Source organism: Bos indicus x Bos taurus, chromosome 14 (genome assembly GCF_003369695.1).
Source record: "Bos indicus x Bos taurus breed Angus x Brahman F1 hybrid chromosome 14, Bos_hybrid_MaternalHap_v2.0, whole genome shotgun sequence".
Lineage (NCBI taxonomy): Eukaryota > Metazoa > Chordata > Mammalia > Artiodactyla > Bovidae > Bos > Bos indicus x Bos taurus.
The window spans coordinates 19648813-19667844 of NC_040089.1; the positions used below are offsets into that span (position 1 = coordinate 19648813).

The 19032-nt window shown below is 43.5% G+C and overlaps 1 protein-coding gene across 2 annotated transcripts in view; it reads right to left on the bottom strand.

Moving 5' to 3' along the window:
- The window catches only part of SPIDR (scaffold protein involved in DNA repair), a 275902-nt gene that overhangs the window by 203424 nt on the left and 53446 nt on the right, over positions 1-19032 (bottom strand). The window contains exon 1 of one of the 2 annotated variants that reach the window (XM_027560940.1): positions 13542-13636. The exons of the other annotated variant lie outside the window; for it this stretch is intronic. The gene's annotated coding sequence lies outside the window, so the exon portion shown is untranslated. Of the gene's footprint in view, positions 1-13541; positions 13637-19032 lie in introns of those variants that run through there. 2 annotated transcript variants of the gene reach the window in all.

The following is a 19032-nucleotide window of genomic DNA, read 5'->3' on the forward strand; positions in this document are numbered from 1 at the left end:
AGTGTTCCAGGCTACCTGCCTCAGCATGATGACTTTATCTTTTGCTCTATGTTCTCTGTGACAACAAGCCAAACTGAAACTAATTCATTCATAGGTCTTAATACTCCTTCCTCTCTCCATTCCCACGCACACTCCGTCTGGAACAGGGTCATTAGAAACCCAACCTGACCTCCCCTCCCTGGGACTTTCCTTCTTTCTCCTGTCCATGAACAGACTGGCCCCGCTCCACCCATGCCAGTGAAGTCCTCAGCAGCCCACTCAGTCTCCTCCACTTGGGAATCAGCGTGGCCCCCTTGCTCCAGTCACAGGGAGCTCCTCAGGCCAGCACCCAAGGCCAACACTTAGCATTCCCTGAGCCCCAACCTCATACTTCAAGGCCCTCAATCCCACTTCACACCAGAGTCGGCCTCAGGGACTCCTCCCCACGAGGCCCACACCTCAGGTTCAGAGCACACATGCCTTAGCCCTAGAGGCTCCTGAGCCTGCTCCACGGAGGCTTTTCTGGTTATAGCCCCCACCTGTCTCAGACACTCTGTACCCACACTGCCCAGCATGAGCCTCATCTGGCTTTGGCACCTGTCACTTTAATAGGGGCACTGTGCTTCTCTACCTTGTCCAGATCTGTGTGTGTGTGTGTGTGTGTGTGTGTGTGCACTCAATATACATATATACACACACACATATATTTAATAGGGGCACTGTGCTTCTCTACCTTGTCCAGATCTGTGTGTGTGCATGTTCAGTATACATACACACACACACACACACACACACATATATGTTTAATAGGGGCACTGTGCTTCTCCACCTTGTCTAGATCTGTGGGTGTATGTGTTAGGTATACATACACACACACACGTTTAATAAGGGCACTGTGGTTCTCTACCTTGTCCAGATCTGTGTGAGTATGTGTGTGTTCAGTATACATACACACACACACACATTGTTTTATAGATCCCTCAGACCTTGTGCAGCACACCTAAGAAGTTAGGGAATTTGTCATTTTTCCCCACTATCCAATTTATTGATATCTCCAGTCCTAATTTTTCATCTGTTTTTAGAATCCCTTTATTTCTTCCTGCTGGAAAGAACAACATGTTCAGAATAGAGGCTAATACAGTAAGTGATCCATTCTCCTCCTCTCTATAGGAATGAGGTAATAGCATAACTAACAATCCAGAGTTACAGATAAGTCAATTTACTTAATGTCTACATTAAATAATGGAAAAGAGATTCTAGGAAAATAAACTACTTCTTCTAGAAATCAAGGACACATAGTAAAAGCTTTAAAGTAGGGAGAGAAACATAACTTGGAAAATCTACATTTTCATATGCAAAACTGCTATGCATGGGGGCTGCTTTGTTTCCCAAGTAAAAGATGGGAAACAACTTGAATGTCCACACACAGGGGAACGGCGCGAGAGAAGGGGGTCCTGCCCTGTGTGGGCCCCGCACCACACTGGGCAGTGAAGGGGACCTCCTGCGTTCCCAGGGAACGACCCGGGCACACTGCCTGTGCACCCCGCGTGCAGCGCTGTGTGTCAGGTACGGAAGGACCCGGGCACACTGCCTGTGCACCCCATGTGCAGTGCTGTGTGTCAGGTATGGAAGGACCCAGGCACACTGCCTGTGCACTCCACATGCAGCGCTGTGTGTCAGGTACAGAAGGACCCAGGCACACTGCCTGTGCACTCCACGTGCAGCACTGTGTGTGAGGTATGGGAGGACCCGGGCACTCTGCCTGTGCACCCTGCGTGCAGCGCTGTGTGTCAGGTACGGAAGGACCCAGGCACTCTGCCTGTGCACCCCATGTGCAGTGCTGTGTGTCAGGTACGGAAGGACCCGGGCACATTGCCTGTGCACTCCACATGCAGCACTGTGTGTCAGGTACGGAAGGACCCAGGCACACGGCCTGCGCACTCTGTGTGCAGCACTGTGTGTCAGGTACAGAAGGACCCAGGCACACTGCCTGTGCACTCCACGTGCAGCGCTGTGTGTCAGGTATGGAAGGACCCAGGCACACTGCCTGTGCACTCCACATGCAGCGCTGTGTGTCAGGTACAGAAGGACCCAGGCACACTGCCTGTGCACTCCACGTGCAGCACTGTGTGTGAGGTATGGGAGGACCCGGGCACTCTGCCTGTGCACCCTGCGTGCAGCGCTGTGTGTCAGGTACGGAAGGACCCAGGCACTCTGCCTGTGCACCCCATGTGCAGTGCTGTGTGTCAGGTACGGAAGGACCCGGGCACATTGCCTGTGCACTCCACATGCAGCACTGTGTGTCAGGTACGGAAGGACCCAGGCACACGGCCTGCGCACTCTGTGTGCAGCACTGTGTGTCAGGTATGGGAGGACCCGGGCACTCTGCCTGTGCACCCCACGTGCAACGCTGTGTGTCAGGTACGGAAGGACCCGGGCACTCTGCCTGTGCACCCCATGTGCAGCGCTGTGTGTCAGGTACGGAAGGACCCGGGCACACTGCCTGTGCACTCCGCGTTCAATGCTGTGTGTCAGGTACAGAAGGACCCGGGCACATTGCCTGTGTACTGCACGTGCAGCGCTGTGTGTCAGGTACGGACGGACCCGGGCACTCTGCCTGTGCACCCCGCGTGCAGCGCTGTGTGTCACATATGGGAGGACCCAGGCACACTGCCTGTGCACTCCACGTGCAGCGCTGTGTGTCAGGTACGGAAGGACCCGGGCACACTGCCTGTGCACTCCACGTGCAGCGCTGTGTGTCAGGCATGCTGGCATTCGTGTACAGAGGTCAGGGGACAGAGCGTCACACACTAATGTCTCTGGGAAAACTTAGTCATAGTGGTTGCCTGCTGGGGAAGGGGACTCTGGGAGAGAGGCAGCTGCCACCCTGCGTGTAGTATGGTGACTGCAGGAACCTGGTTCCAAAAGAGGCCTGGCGGAGCTGCTCTGCGAATGCAGGAGCAGGACAGACTGGCCCACAGCTTGTTACCAAGCTCAGGGCCCCAGAAGAAGCCTCCTACTTGCAGAAACCCACCTATGTCTTTACCTGACCTTCTCTGGCAGGGGAAGTTGCAGAGGTCACACATCCTAACACCTGTGGACCCCACTTCTGCGGCAGGTGCTGGGCTGCCCGCAGCACAGACACATCGGAGAAGACCCACAGCCTGTGGTGAGGGTGGTCAGGTGGCACCCGCCCACCCTGCCATAGAGACCATCAGATGTGCCATGTGTGACTACATGAATGGAACTCAAGGCCATTACGCTAAGTGAAGCAAGTCAGGGAGAGAAAGACAAGTCCTACATGGTATCATCTATACGTGGAATCTAAACAAACAAGCCAAACTGGTAGAGGCAGAGAGCAACACAATGGTTACCAGGGGCTGGGGGTGGAGGGGTGGGACAGATGCTGTGACGGGGACAGACCTGCAGCCAACAGGAAATAAGCCCCAGAAATCTAATACACAGCAGGGAATACAGATAGCAATAAGTGTTCTCATCATCAAACTGGCTTGGAGACTGACACCTAACAATTGCAAAAATTAAGAAGAAATGATAATTATGTAACATAACAGAGGTGCTAATTATCCCCACAAGGGCAATCATGTTGCAATATACAACTGTATCAAATTAACAGGCTGTACACCTTAAATTTACAGGTGGTATCTGTCCGAACTATTTCAGTTAAAAACTGAATCAATTATAAGTTAAAAATAAAGAAAAAATAAAGCCAATCCATCTGCTACCTGCCCCAGTGCATGCAGGGAAAGGCTGGAAACTCACCCGAGACTGGGCAGCAGCTGTGGACCCAAGACAAGGTCTGACCATAAGCTCAAAGGAAAAACCTAACTACTAGAGATGGAGACACTTTTCAGTAAACATTTTTGGAATATGAAGGCTGCTTTACCAGAAACACCCCTGAGAAGACTTCATGAGAAACCTGGTATTCTCAAAAAAGTCTGTAAGATTTGTTACCACTGAAAGAAATCAAATGAACACTGGGTATCTTCCAAATGACAATTCTATGTGGGGCCTGCGACTGATAATTAAACAACTGAGCAGACCTAGCCAGCTAGTGGAGCTGGTACCTCATCTAGGACTAGGCTCTACAAAAACAAAACCTGCTTTGAAGTTACAGGATCAAAAACACTGCTTAGGGATTTGAACTAGACTTCTGGTGATCATCCTGTGACACACACAAAAGACATACAGCATCATCATGCTGTACACCTGAAACTGCTACAACCTTATATGCCAATTACATGGCAACTTAAGAAACAGAAAAATAAACAAAGAACCAGAACACAGCTTGAAACCAAGCGGGGGTTCCTGTGGCAGCTTCTGGCCCAGATTAGGCCAACAAGACAACCACGGCTCTTCAAAGTGAGGCCCAAACTCCAGAGTCAAGGACTTGGGAGTGAACACCCAGCACAGAGGAACCTTGGCTTGATGGCCAACAGGGCAGGAGCCATGAAAGAGTTCAGGGAGGAACTCTTTATCTGTAGGATTAAATGTGATTGTTTACTCTCCTGGGCAGTACGCTTTCACAATGAACCAAATGTTTTATTTCATATTAACAGAAGAATAATGCTTTATAGGAGCAACCACTAAACACAGAGAGCATATTGCCCCTTCTCCATGTTCTCCTTTGAAACAGTGACCCATGTATATTTAAAACAGATGTCTACCTTTGATTTTAGTACTCTACAGGCACTTCAGCCACCTCGCTTTAAGCCCCCAAAACAGCTAGAACTCTGCTAGAAGAGAGTGATTTTCCTTAACTCCTAGAGATGGAGGAAAGGAGAGAGGGAGGGAGAGAAGCAGGGAGGGGGAGGGGGAGGGAGCACACTGGCAGCGGGCCACCGCACTCTCCCGACCAAACATGAGCTCAGCGGCCCCCAAACTGAACTGCAACACAAAGCATGTTTCTGCTCTTCTGAAGAGCAAAATCAGAAAGCGAATGCTTTTTTTAAAAGAGTCATTTTAATAACATGCAGAACTCTGTGATGCTTCCAAACACAGGCATGGAAAGGGGCCATCCAACAAGCCTCCCTTCTGAGAGGTCAATGCCAGAGGCAGGGTTGGGGGCAAGGACAGAGGGGAACCCAGAAACTGAAGAGTTCGAAATATTTTCCTACCTAAATAACATTCCTTTAAATAGCTCTAATTTCCATGTCTTTTAATTCCCCGGGAGACACTTTTGCAACATGAATTAGCCCATGAGTCTCCCCTGGAGCTTACTGTAACGCAACCTCTGACAAAACACACCGCATTGTTGGCTCACCAGGCAGCGGCGGGACAAGACTGGATAGGTAAGGCTTTGATCAAGTGGAGGTGATGGTGGCCCCCCAAACAGGAACATGGGTAAGAAGGGAGGAGGGTGCCTAAATTCTCCCTGTAATGTGTTATTTCCCAGGCTGTGCAGATTCATGGGTGCTCATGATTTTTTCTCTATTTTTGTATACCTATTTTATTTTTAAAAAAACAGGCCAAAAAACACAACGCACATATTCTAGAAATGGCAGAAATCAGATGTGGTGATGTGTAAAGGTGTGTGGGCCAAGAGTGATGGGAGAAAAGGTTCAAGGTAGGACTCGGAGACACACCTGCAAGAGGTGACCTGTGCCTGGCGGCCTGCAGACACGGGGCCCGGAGGAAGGCCCCCCAGGCCAGTCCCACGACAGCTCTGCAACAGTCTTGATGGGGGCTTCTGACCCCACCACACATCACAGCTACTGTGCGTCTGTAAACACGAGGCAAGTGTTCTGTCAGCAGCACGCAAGACAGGCCCTCGCAGCCTCTTGTTTCTGGGGCAGCACAGCAGGCCTCTTCCCCACCAACCTCAGGAAGCGCGCATGCCACCTGCCGTGCTGCTCGCATCCACGCACACACACCCCCTCCAAGCTGCCCCAGAGCCCTCCACTGCACCTGCTGTGCTGCACACATCCACGAAAGCGTGTGCATATGCAAACACACACACCCTCCACACTGCCCCACAGTGCTCCACTGCACCTGCCATGTTGCACACATCCATGCACACACACACATACCCTCCACCGCACCTGCTACGCTGCGCGCACACACACCCTACACACAGCCCCACTGCCCCACAGCCCTCCACCACACTGCGATTAGGCTCACACTAACCACTCTGCCTTCCCGGGGCCCCTCTGGCTACTCCAAAACCTAGACTCAGGTCAGAAGACATGAAGCATGCAGAGCCTCTGGACTGGATGACCACCGCAAAGGCAGCCCAGAAGCGCTGGCCGTGACCTGACAGCTGACGAGCCCTGTGTTCCTGACACCCATCACCGAGGGCCTGCTCTTCCAGACCCAACTGAGCCAAACTAAGCGAGCACTCCTGCACTCCCGGAGCCCTGAGTTCCGGATCCCCACACACGCCAGTTCCAAGACTACTCTACGACACATATCTCCGAATGCCTCTCCGTCTTGGCAACGTTCAAGTCACAGAACGCCTGCAGAGCTCATTAAGGACAGCTGGGCCTCACCCCTGACTGATTCAGTGGTCTGTGGCTTGCCCGAGAATCTGTATTTCTAACAAGCTCTTAGGTGGTGCTCTGCTGCTGGTTGGAGATGACGTCTCTACACAGGCCTCACATCTGAATATTTGGTTTTAACTCCTGTCCACTTAATGCAGCCTTACTGAGTCCAAGCCTGTAGTCTCCCCAGGGGCAGTGAACTCCCTAACTAGGCATGGGGGTTGGCAGCCCCCACTCAGGCCCTTCCTGGGGGCCACAGTGTGTCACTGACCTATAGACCAGGGTCAGTGTACTTCCAGCCTGTCTCCTTACTAATGGTCGGATGGCTAGAAGGCACTCAGCATATAAGGAACTCAATTATTAACAAAAATGATTTATTATGATGACAAATTCATATAATGCTTTACCATTTACAAATCCTTCATCCTCTTATGTGGGCTCACTGGAACCTGACAACAAGTTCTAATAGCAGATATCACTGTCTGCATTTCAGGGCTAAAAGTGAAGTCAGAGCAGTTTTGAACCTACTCAAGGCCACGCACTAGCACTTTAGACGCCTCCTTTTGCGTAACTGTGGTCATTTAATCCATTTATCAGCTGTAATTTTTTTTTTTTTACAGTTTCATCAGCATCACTTATCACTTATTTTCAATATTAAAAAGCACAACAGAATCTAAGCAAGGTGTGAAAGACATAGGTGAATGCTCACCATAACACAAAATAAATGCTGAATCAGAGTCCTACCCGCCCATGAATACAAACAGCACCAAAGCAATGTTCCAAGAACAAGGTGATGGGCACCGTGAAGCATCAACACTGCCTCAGACTGGCAGTAGCTGAGAAGTTTCCGTGTTTGCTTTTCACCCTATGGAGTGTTTCACTTTTCGTTTTGATTTTCTTTGCATGAGCTGCCTACATGTAGAAATGGGGAGATTTTTACAGATAGATCTGGAGAGCTTCCTGGAAACTGAGAGGATCTGATGTGGGAGCCACATTCCAGTAAAGCAGCACCTGTGGGAGCCTCCTAACAGCTTACAGGTCCTGTGCCCGGCAACCCCTCAGAGGCCTGACGCTCTGAACCACTCCCCCAGCCCACAGGCCTCCTACCTGTGGACCATTGATCCACAGGTAGAATCAATGACAGAGACAGGTGAGCAGAGGAAACTCCCCAGGCTTCAAGGTGAGCACAGTAAACGGAATCACCACTTGAGAGCGATGTCCTCTGGCTGCTTAAGAACTAATGAGAAATAACCAGCCACACAGCAATGATTCTTATTGTCTGCTTTCTGGAAAAGCCAGTTTCTCTCCATTTCTATAAAGAGTGTCCCAGACTCTTTCAAGCAGTTTTACATACATACATATGCATTGTTCAGTCTGAAAGTCAACCCTGATTACACTGCTGTGGTTTGTTGCTACTGAGGATTCACTTGTTGAAGCAGGAAGAATACCTGGAAGGAGAAAGCTAGTGGTAAATTTCAAAATGAGAACTACCGTTCGTGATGTATTCTTGACACACACAAAGTACCTGAAACACACACATCCACAAAAGACTGCACTCTCCAGAGAGATGGGGTGCTGCCTACCTTAAACTGGAAGACACCGATAAACCGTACAAGGCGCTAAGTCGAGTGATCAAATCTCAAGCTTGTCTGCAACGGTTAGCTGATTTTCAAGGAAAATGAGAAAAAGAATTCAAATATTCATTCCCCACCTTCATCCCTGCAGAACAGGCTGAGACATAAAATCACTATCCTGCATTCCTGCATTCCTAAACTCTCTTTTCAATTCTGCCCCTGTGGGTTCAGCCGAAAGGGAAGGCCATCTCAGGCTCTTCATGTGCTCTGACGCACAGACCTGGGACCAGAGACTCCCAAACAAGCAGAGGCCTTGTCTGTGGTACTTTTAAAGGAGTGATGCTGTCAACATTTGGGACTAACAGTGCTCTGACGTGGTATGAATTCTTCATCTAATGTGCCACGGATAATAATATAAAAATAGAACTCGACTAAAAACTTATACAAGTAAAAGGGTCGGAGACACTATGCTTCATTCTTATTACCAGATGTCCATGAAATCCCAGTCACACAGAGTTCACATCTTAAAATGAAAATAAATTATATAAAAGTGCTGATTCTAATTACCTCCAGCTAGACAGACTATAGAAAAATTACTGGAATATGAATTAATAATGAAGACAAAACTCAAAAGAGGGTGTATGTGTTCACATGTGTATCCTACATCCTAACTTCTTAAATATAAATAACTTTGGGCAGGACTAAAACCCATAGAAAAGAAAGATTACATGAAAATAGAACCTTTGAAGTTTCCCACTGAAGTAATATAAAGGTGAGAAAGTGCTCTTGAATTGAGAAATTCTTATGAGACAGTTTGAGCCAATGCCATTCCGTATTAGAGACAACTACAGAAAGAGCAGACGTGAATATATTTAATTGTCTTCACGTCACAAGACTGCTGTGCAATGGGCAGAAGGATATCTTAGCCTTAAATCTGAATCTTAAGAAAATCTGTTTCTGGTCCTGTCTTCCTGCCACCACAGGAAAATGTGCCAAACTCAGGAGTGAACCATACAGTGTAAATCTATCATTTTGGATGTGCAGTTATTTGGGGGAAAAATAAGATAATCATTCAATATTTTTAAATTAAATAAATAAAATGTTATGCCTAGAGCCCAGTTTACTTGTTAACAGATTTTATAAATACGGATGGCAATTTTTACCAGGGTGGAGAGCAAAATCTGTCAGAATAAAATATGTGCAAGCCACATTTTAGTGAGGAAACACTCACACATCTACTGAATCACAAATAAGCATATTTACATTTAATACTTTCTAATAGGATTTACTGACCTTAATGCAGCTTTAAAACACTACATCCTCAACACATAAGAAATCTCCTTTCCTTTTTTTCTCATTTTCTTCTTGTTTTTTTTTCACAACTCCAAATTTGAGATTTCAAATTTCTTTCTTATAAGTAAACAAAACAAAGGCACATATTTAAGGAAATAAGGCCCTTTGAGCTTTCTTTCTTAGAAGTTCAGCTCAATAAAAGAAGCAGAAATCATACAGTGGGGAAAATAAGTGCTATCTTGCTCCATCATACCACACAAAGAATGTAACTCATAGCCAAAGAGAAAGGATGGATAAGATAAAAGAAAGAAGCTTGACTTAAGCAAATGTCCTCTTTCCCTTGGCCTTCCTAAACCCCTCCACTCAGTGCTTTTTTCAGGCAGAAATCCTAGTACCTAGCAGGACATCTTTAAAACCTGTAAGATACACACGGAGCAGAGCAGTGCGCTGATACCTTAACACAGGCAAGACAAGCACAAGTTCTGACTTGTGGCTAGGAGTGGGTGTCGGGGCGTGGAGGCAACGGCTGCTGCGATGTGGAAACGTGGTGCGATGATGTTCCCTCCCTCAGATCCAAACAGCAAGTATGTCAAAGGTCCAGCAATTTGGATGGAAGACTCAGTAAAAGATGAACAAAAAGCACGGGAGTATGGCAAATTTAACATGTTTCCCTTATAATCCCTGTAGATAAATTCACACTTTCCCCTACTCCTTAAACTCCTACTTATTTAAGAATCAAAACCTTTTTTTTTTTAATTTTATTTTTAAACTTTACATAATTGTATTAGTTTTGCCAAATATAAAATGAATCCATCACAGATATACATGTGCTCCCTTTTATATGAACACTCAACTAAACTGAGTAGACTACAAGCAGGTATCCCCTGCTCCCACACCACAAACGTGCTGTGTACTGAAGAGTGTTTCCACTACAATTCCTCCTAGAAATATAAGTGATATAGACCATTAGCACACATTCAATCTATGAGACCCGTGTGCTTTGTTAATGAGCTCTCTACTTGGAATGTAGGTATCATACAAAATTCTGGTAAAACGTTTTCAAGTGGCTAAGCCATGTGATCATGCATGCTTATTACACAGTCATTTGTTTAACTTTTTCCTAATTAGGTACAGAATCTTTCTCCACTTAGCTTTTCTCACAGCTGAAAATTTTGATGATATCAGGACACATACTTTGTTAAGTACCCTCAACTACAATCTGGAAGTTTGGGTACTGACAGGCACAGTGACTGGATGAGAAATCATGCTCCCATGACAGCACTCCGACCCCATTACTCTGTCCTGTCACCCTCACTGCAGGCATAAAGCTTTCTGATAAAAGTAGAGAAATGAAGGAGAATAAATAGACAAAAAATAGAATATCAGCTATTCAATTTCCATAAGAATGAACATTTAAATAGTTGTATTTAGTTCAGCTTTCACCACAGATATAGGTATTTAACTTGAGAATATATGAGTCTTGCCAGCAGTGTTTTTACAAAGTCCCTGTCACTGTCCATCTGCATGTCTTGCCTCTGTTTCACTCATTCATTCATTCCCTCACTCAGGTAGACCCTGGACTTCAAGAAACTTCAGTCTAGCTGGGGAGAAAGGCAATGTTTGCTGGGAGCTATGATAAAGGGCACAATGGAAGCAAAAGGAGTGCCATGGCGATATAATACCCAACCCTAACTCTCTACTAACACTACAGAGTGCCTCTTGAGGAAGGGAGGAATGCTATATTCCTTCCAGCACTTAACATTCTAAGGCTTTCTGAGAAATTCGTGCATATTCTATCTGTATTAACAATATTTAATACTGTTCAAAGGTCCTTGGAAGAGTGGTAAATTAGTATGCTTGCTACATGAAGATTTGATGGAAGAAGTTTCTTCTGCTCAAGCTTTACTAGAAGCCCAAAGTAACCCAGGCAGAAAAATTAGCCAAACAAATACTTATGTTTCAGCTTTTGATAACATGTTTGCTTTTAAATAAGTCTGTAAAGGCATATGCTTATGATTTATTTGCTTCATGGGATTATTTTTTATGATATAAAATATGTTCCCAGACCTAAATGCTCCATCATCACACGTCTGACCCGTGGCGTGACTGGTATCCATTAACTGGCCAACTGTTGGTACCCGGTGAGCCGATGAGGACAAGGCATCCTGCTCGAGTCCAGACAGGCATTAATGAGTAAGACGGTGATCAGTCACAGGAAGAGAACTATTATGTGACACCGTGACCAATCACAGAAAGAGGGCCATCACCAGACACTGGCCCCCCAAACCACATATTCCAGCAGACAGTAAGTAATGCACGCGTTCTTTAAACTTTATCAGTAGCAACACCAACTCCAAATTATCCTTGGGTAAATACTACAATGAACAGGAAAAAAGTAATCTTCTAGGATCTAGTAAGCCACTTATAAGCCAAGATGTGTTTGCTCAATCACACACTGACAAATTAAATACTTTCAGAAAAAAACTGTTTAAATGTAATTTTCAGGCAAAATAGCTCTAGTCGTTATATTTCTGTGTACTTAGTAATTTTTAATATAACAGAGTCAATGAATTTCTGAAACTGGAAAACAAAGATGGTAACTGAGAAATTAAACCAAGGAACTAAGAAAGAACCATTCCAATGAGTGAAAGGATGAATAAAATCCTTAAAGATGGGTATTTAATAGCATTTTTCTTGCTTCTAATCCACCTTTTCCAGCTTTGATGTGCATATGTGACTGAAAAGAGCACTTCTTGAATCCTGCGTGTTCCCTTCAGTGGTGTAAAGCACAGTTCACATGACAGAGCAGAGCTCATCCAGGGCCTGCGAGGTAGTCGTCTGGAATGGTTAGGAGAGCAGCGCTATTTCACTAAGTCAGACTCAGAGTCAACAAACAGACAAGAATGTGACATTAGCACAACAATCTTCGAAAACAACTGATCCTCCAAACCCACCTAACATGCCAAGACAGAGGAATGTTCCTCACTCAGTTTACTATCTACACTGAAGCTTATCTGAATGAACTTGACCCTGGTTGGCAGCAAGCCAGCAGTCTTCGTCACTGAATGACTTAACAGAACACTGTGTTCTTGGCACAAGCAGAAAAAAAGGTGTTGAAATCCACGCTAAAAAGAAATCTCAGCTTACATTTTAAATCAGTTTTTAAATATGATAATAAAAGTTAAATATGATGAAGGCTGTTCCGTGTTCTGTCCATTTTTAATTCAGGTCATTTTTTTACCCCTACTCCATCTGGCTCACTTTCAGTACTTCCTGGAACAATCCCTGGGACTTCCCCAGGCACTGTGAATCTTGCTCCGGCCCTTCTGTGCTGCCTCCTCTAATGATATACCTGGAAAATTCCAATGCACCCAGCGCTGGCATGGGAGGGAGGGCCAGCAAGTAAAGCCAGAAACAACGTATTGACTCACTTCCGCAGAAAGCCCTGGAGAAAAATGTGGGCCACCGTGCAGTCCCCTCACACGATGCAGTCAGAATTAAGTGAGAGATAGTAAAGTTATGTCATTCCCACACAGGTTACGTTAACTCGTCCACAAGGGTGAGATGCAAATGAGGAGGCAAGGAACACACAATCTGCAGGCAGTCTACATACTTTCAGAAAAAAATGCGTCTCTTTTCCTCTAGTTTCTGTCATCTGCTTTTTCTCCTACTCCAAAAACGCCATCCTTGGTGTAACATTACGACAGTTCATCCTCATGAACTGTAGCAGTTCACAACCAGCTCCTGATCCGGGGAAACCCACAGGAGTCCTACAGTACTCACAGAGACAAGACTCAAACCACAAACACTCGGCAGTCTACGCTGGTAGAAGGCCACGATGAAATCACAGATGTTTGTTCACCCTTTAGTTTTCAGCCTTAATTTTTACTAAATAGTTTCATAGGTCTCTCGTCTTACAACAACACAAACTATGTCTTAAGATCAAAGCAAACAGGCCTATCACATCTTTAACTCTGACAGAATCACGTAGTCAAATGATTTTCCTCAACATAGTAAAAGGTTAAAAAATCTTGAACATTTATTCTTTTAAAATTATCACATACTTTAAACCTTACTCTTTCAAAACTATGACATAATTATTTATTCATAATTATTTCAAATTATGTTTAAAGTAAGTTATAAATAATACTAGCATAGGAAGTCAAAGGAAAAAAAACTGGAAATATATATGGTTTACCTTCTGATAAAAGCTTCTGTTTTCAATCAAATATGATTTACTCAGATGAATGTTAAAACTAATCTAAATATCTTGACATCAACTGACAACTAAGGTTACATGGACCAAAACTGCACCTAGAAGTAGGCCTAGGCTTCAGATTTTGTTATAATTAAAAAGTCAATTCTACTGTGGATTGAAGGCTGTAATTATGAACACCTGAACGCTGTAGTTCCTGTTCTCCACCCAGCCCAGGCCCCTCAGAGGCAGTCCTAAGAACACAAAGTTCACACATCTAGTTAAAGAAATGTTTTACTCATACTCCTCAGTGTGCATTCACCCATGAAGAGACACTATAAATAACACCTTTGTTTAAAGTAAAACAACGCAAGCTCAACTGATACTACTCACTCTACCCTTAACTCATGAAAACATTCCCTGTTCTCAGGGATCCTATCAATTAGTATAAAAGAACGGCAAGGCTGACATCCCACCAACAACTTGGATTCTGTTCACTGATGTAAACCCCTAGGCTATGTGGCAGTCCTGAGCATATGGTTTTTGTAAAGCAACTGTCTGAATAAATAATTGATTTTACAAAATTCTCATGGGCTCATGAGAGCTACGTGATTTATCAATGAAGTTTTCAAATATGGACTAGAAAAATAGACACTCAGTGTCTATCTACTGTGCAATCATGCACATAAATATTCTTTGTAGTGTAGTATAGACATCATATCTGCGGTTTTTACTGCCACAGTGAAAAACTAATTTCATAACTCCCAGTCAAGAAAAAGGTGACTACGGTTATCACTCACAGTGCTCCTAGGACATGTTGGTATTGAAACAGTACACATGTGCTCCGGTTCCTCGATGCCATTTAGTCAATGTTGGTTCTATCTCTACTAATGACACTCTTCTTCCATTGTATCACCTAATCACTAACTTCCAATGATTCTCTCAAAGGTTGTTAGATTTTGTTTGAAGACCTCAAGTCTTAACCAGGAATGTGTGAATAATTAGGCTTTCTGGTCATGTTACATTTACAGTTAGGAATTTTACAGCATAAAAGTAGAACAGCACTCTTCCAACCATGCCTCTCCTGAAATCTTCAGGCCCTGACCACTACTAGGTCATTTCTAGAATGTGGTCTCTTTCCTGCAGAATGCTCCTCTGCATTCCTCATGCTCCCACACACCAACACCAGGAGAAGGAAACAGGTCCTCCCAGCCATGGACGGGTGGGGCAGAAGAGGACAAAAATAGGAAACTCATTTTAAAATACATATGTAAATGCAACAGACCCAAAATAGCCAAAACAATCTTGAAAAAGAAAAACAGAGTTAGGGAATGCTAACTTTTCAGTTTCAAAATCTACTACAAAACTACACTAATCAAGAGAGGATGGAATTGGCAAAAGAGGAGGCATACAGATCAGTGGAAAATGATTTAGATTCCAGACATAAACCCATCCACATATAGTCAGCTGATTTTTGACACGGATACCATGACCTTTAAATGGAGAAAGAACAGGTTTTCAACACATGGTGCTGGGACAATTGGACAAACTCATGAAAAAGAACGAATTTCACCCTGCCTAAAACCAGGTAAAATATTAATTCAAAAAGGATCATACATCAGTATTTAAAAGGTAAAACTACAGAAAATCTAAGAAGAAAGCATAGGTTTAAATCTGCATGACCATATATTATATAGTTTTTTATATATGACACAAGAAAAGCACAAGGAATCAAAGAAAAAAATAAATAAACTGGACTTCTGCAAAATAAAAACCTTTTGCAACCAAGGGCAATATCAAGAAAGTGAAAAGACAACTCATACATGGGAGAAAATATTACCAAGTCATGTATCAGATAACACATATATACACTATATACAGAACTCTTTTATCTCAACAGTAAAAACCCAAATAAGCCAAGTGATAAATAGGTAAAAGATCTGAACAGAAATTCCATGTGAAAGAGAGAATAAAGAAACTGAAGAGAGAAATTATAAAAGTATACACAAATACCCAATAAGCACATGAAACAATGTTCAAAGCCATTTAGCTATTAAAGAGCAAATAAAAACCAAAATGAGATACCACAAAAAGTTCTCATTACAAGGTGATGCGGAGGGCCGACAGACACATGACAACATGCTCTACATCACTTAGTCATCAGGGAGATGCACATCAAAACCAAAATGAGAACCACCTCACACCTGTGCGGATGGCCATCATGAAAAAGTCTACAAATAACAAACGTTGCTGAGGATGCAGAGAAAAGGGAACCCTTGTACACTGTTGGTAGGAATGTAAATTGGTGCAGCACTGTGGAAAACAATATCGAGGTTTCTCAAAAATCTAAAACTAGAACTATCAGAGGACTCAGTAATTCCACTTCTGGGTATATATCCAAAAGCCCCACTAATTTAAAAAGAGGCATGCACCCCAATATTCATAGCAGCATTATTTACAATTGCCAAGACATGGAAACAACCTGTGTTCAACAACAGATGAATGAGTAAAGAAGATGTGGTACATACACACACAAAACAGAATACTATTCAGCTATAAAAAAGGAATGAAATTTTTTACCATTTGCAGTAACACAGATGATAAGCCTAGTAAGTATGATAAGTGAGATAAGTTAGAGAAAGATAAATACTGTATGATATTTCACTTATATGTGGAATCTAAAAACTACAACAAACCAATGAATACAACAGAAAAGAAGCAGACTCACAGATGTAGAGAAAAAACTACAGGTTACCAGTAAGTAGGTGCGGGGAGAGGTAATATAGGGGTTGGAGAGTAAGAGGTACAAACTGCTGGGTATACGACAGGCTCAGTGATATACTGTACAACACCAGGGATACAGCCAATATTTTGTAATAACTGTACATCAAAAATTGTTAAACTGTATAAAAACTTTAAAATTTAAATTAAATAAAAACACAATTCAGAATGGTGAGGTATGCAAGACTTTCCAATTTGGTGAACACAACCGTGAGCTAGGAGAATAGCAGACCAAGAGACTCCCTACCCCTTGCCGTACCTCCACCCCCATAACAACTTTTCCTATACGTCTCTTCCTTTTATTTGGCTGTTCCTGAGTTATACCCTTTATAATAAAACTATAACCATAACTATAGGGCTTCCCAGGTGGCCAGTGGTAAGTAGCCACCTATCAATACAGGAGATGTAAGAGATGCAGTTTCAATCCCTGGGTCAGGAAGATCCCCTGGAGAAGGAAATAGCAACCCACTCCAGTATTCTTGCCTGGAGAATTCCATGGACAGAGGAGCCTGGTGGGCCACAGTCCATGGGGTTGCAAAGAGTCAGGCAGGACTGAGTGACTAACTTTTGTATCTACTGTAGATGCCTTTAAAAATGTTCATGATTTCAACTGCATTAAATCTACATATCAACTAGAGAAAATTATGTTCTTTAATTTTTTTAAATATGAATTTCTCCTGGATATCTTATTATTACTGATTTCTACTTTAAATTCTATCATGGTTGCAGAATATCATGTTCAGAGTTACAATCTTTTGAAGTTTTTTGAGACATTTTATGACACAACATATGATTTATTGTGGTATGTATATCGTGTGCACATGAATAGAATGTGCATCCTATTGTATTTGTATTGCATGAAATATTCTACAAATACCAATTAGGTGCTTGATCCCATCACTTCACGGCAAATACATGGGAAAAAAGTGGAAACAGTGACAAAGTTTATTTTCTTGGGCTCCAAAAACACTGTGGGTGGTGACTGCAGCCACAAAATTAAAAGATGCTTGCTCCTTTGCAGAAAAGCAATGACAAACCTAGATAGCATACTTAAAAACAGAGACATCACTTTGCCAACAAAGGTCTAACTAATCAAAACTATGGTTTTTCCAGCAGTTACGTGTGGATGTGAGAGTTGGACCATAAGGAAGGCAGAGCACCGAAAAACTGATGTTTTCGAACTGTGGTGCCCGAAAAAGACTTAGTCCCTTGGACAGCAAAGGAATCAAGCCAGTCAATGCCAAAGAAATCAACCCTGAACATTCACTGGAAGGACTGATGTTGAAACTGAAGCTCCAATCCTTTGGACACCTGATGCAAAGAGCCAACTCAATGGAAAAGACTCAAGCTGAGAAAGTTTGAGTGCAGAAAGAGAAGGGGGCGACCGAGGATGAGATGGTTAAGTAGCATCACTGGATGGACATGAGTTTGAGACAACTCCTAGGGATAGTGAAGGACAGGGAAGCCTGGCATGCTGCAGTTCATGGGGTCACAAGGACACGACTTAGTGACAGAAAGACAACTCTACATTTAATTAGAAAGTTCTCTTCAATTTCTATTTTTCTGTTGAGTTTTTGATCGGTGCATTCATTATTTGCATATTTTCCTTTCTGTGCTGGAACAGAGTTACAAGATCTGGTAATTCTAATATTTGAGTTCTAATATTCTAATATTATCTAGTATATTCTAATATATCAGGGTCTATCTCAATTATCTGCCTTTTCCTTTAAACATGCATCACATTCCTGGGTTTACGTGTATATGTGTCTATGTCTAACAAATGTGAAGTGTATCCTGGTCATTATCAGGGATGTAGACTCTGGATTCTGTTACGCTCTTCTGAGGAGTATTTACTTTTCTGCTTAAACAGTAGTTAATTTGGCATACTCACTCCCCTGTGAGTACAGAAAGTACACTGCTTTCTCCTGTGTAGTGAAGAGCAGCTGAAATCTGTGTAGTTCTTATGGCCTGTAAGATCTATATGCATAATGTGGGGTTCTCCCTGGGAGGTTCTACTTTCACCTTTAACCTCCTATACCCCCAACTCTGTGTTATGATTTCTATCCAAGTTTAGTCACCCTGACCAACACAGACAGGGGCCTGCCTTTGGGTAAAAAGTGGTGATAAATGAAAATCCCTCCTTGCTTGTGCCATTTTCTTCTTTAAAATGCCAACCCCTGCAAGTCTCTGCCAGCTGTCTTCTCCTTCTATCTACTGTCTTCTCCTTTTATCTACTGTCTTCAAGTATTTTTATACTCTTTATATTTTTATATAAACTTATTTTTAAAATATATTTAATATACTTTATATGTCCAAAATTTGTCATTGCTATTTGTAAGAAAGGTAATCTGACACATGATGCTCTGTCCTTACTGCAAGTGGAACTCCTAAGGATTTTTTTAAATTAGAAAACTAGAGGAGAAGGCAATGGCACCCCACTCCAGTACTCTTGCTTGGAAAATCCCATGGATGGAGGAGCCTGGTAGGCTGCAGTCCGTGGGGTCCTGAAGAGTCAGACACGACTGAGCGACTTCATTTTCACTTTTCATTCTCATGCTTTGGAGAGGGAAATGGCAACCCACTCCAGTGTTCTTGCCTGGAGAATCCCAGGGACAGAAGAGCCTGGTAGGCTGCCATCTCTGGGGTCGCACAGAGTCAGACACGACTGAAGTGACTTAGCAGCAGTAGCAGAGGACTAAAGTCACACTGTAAT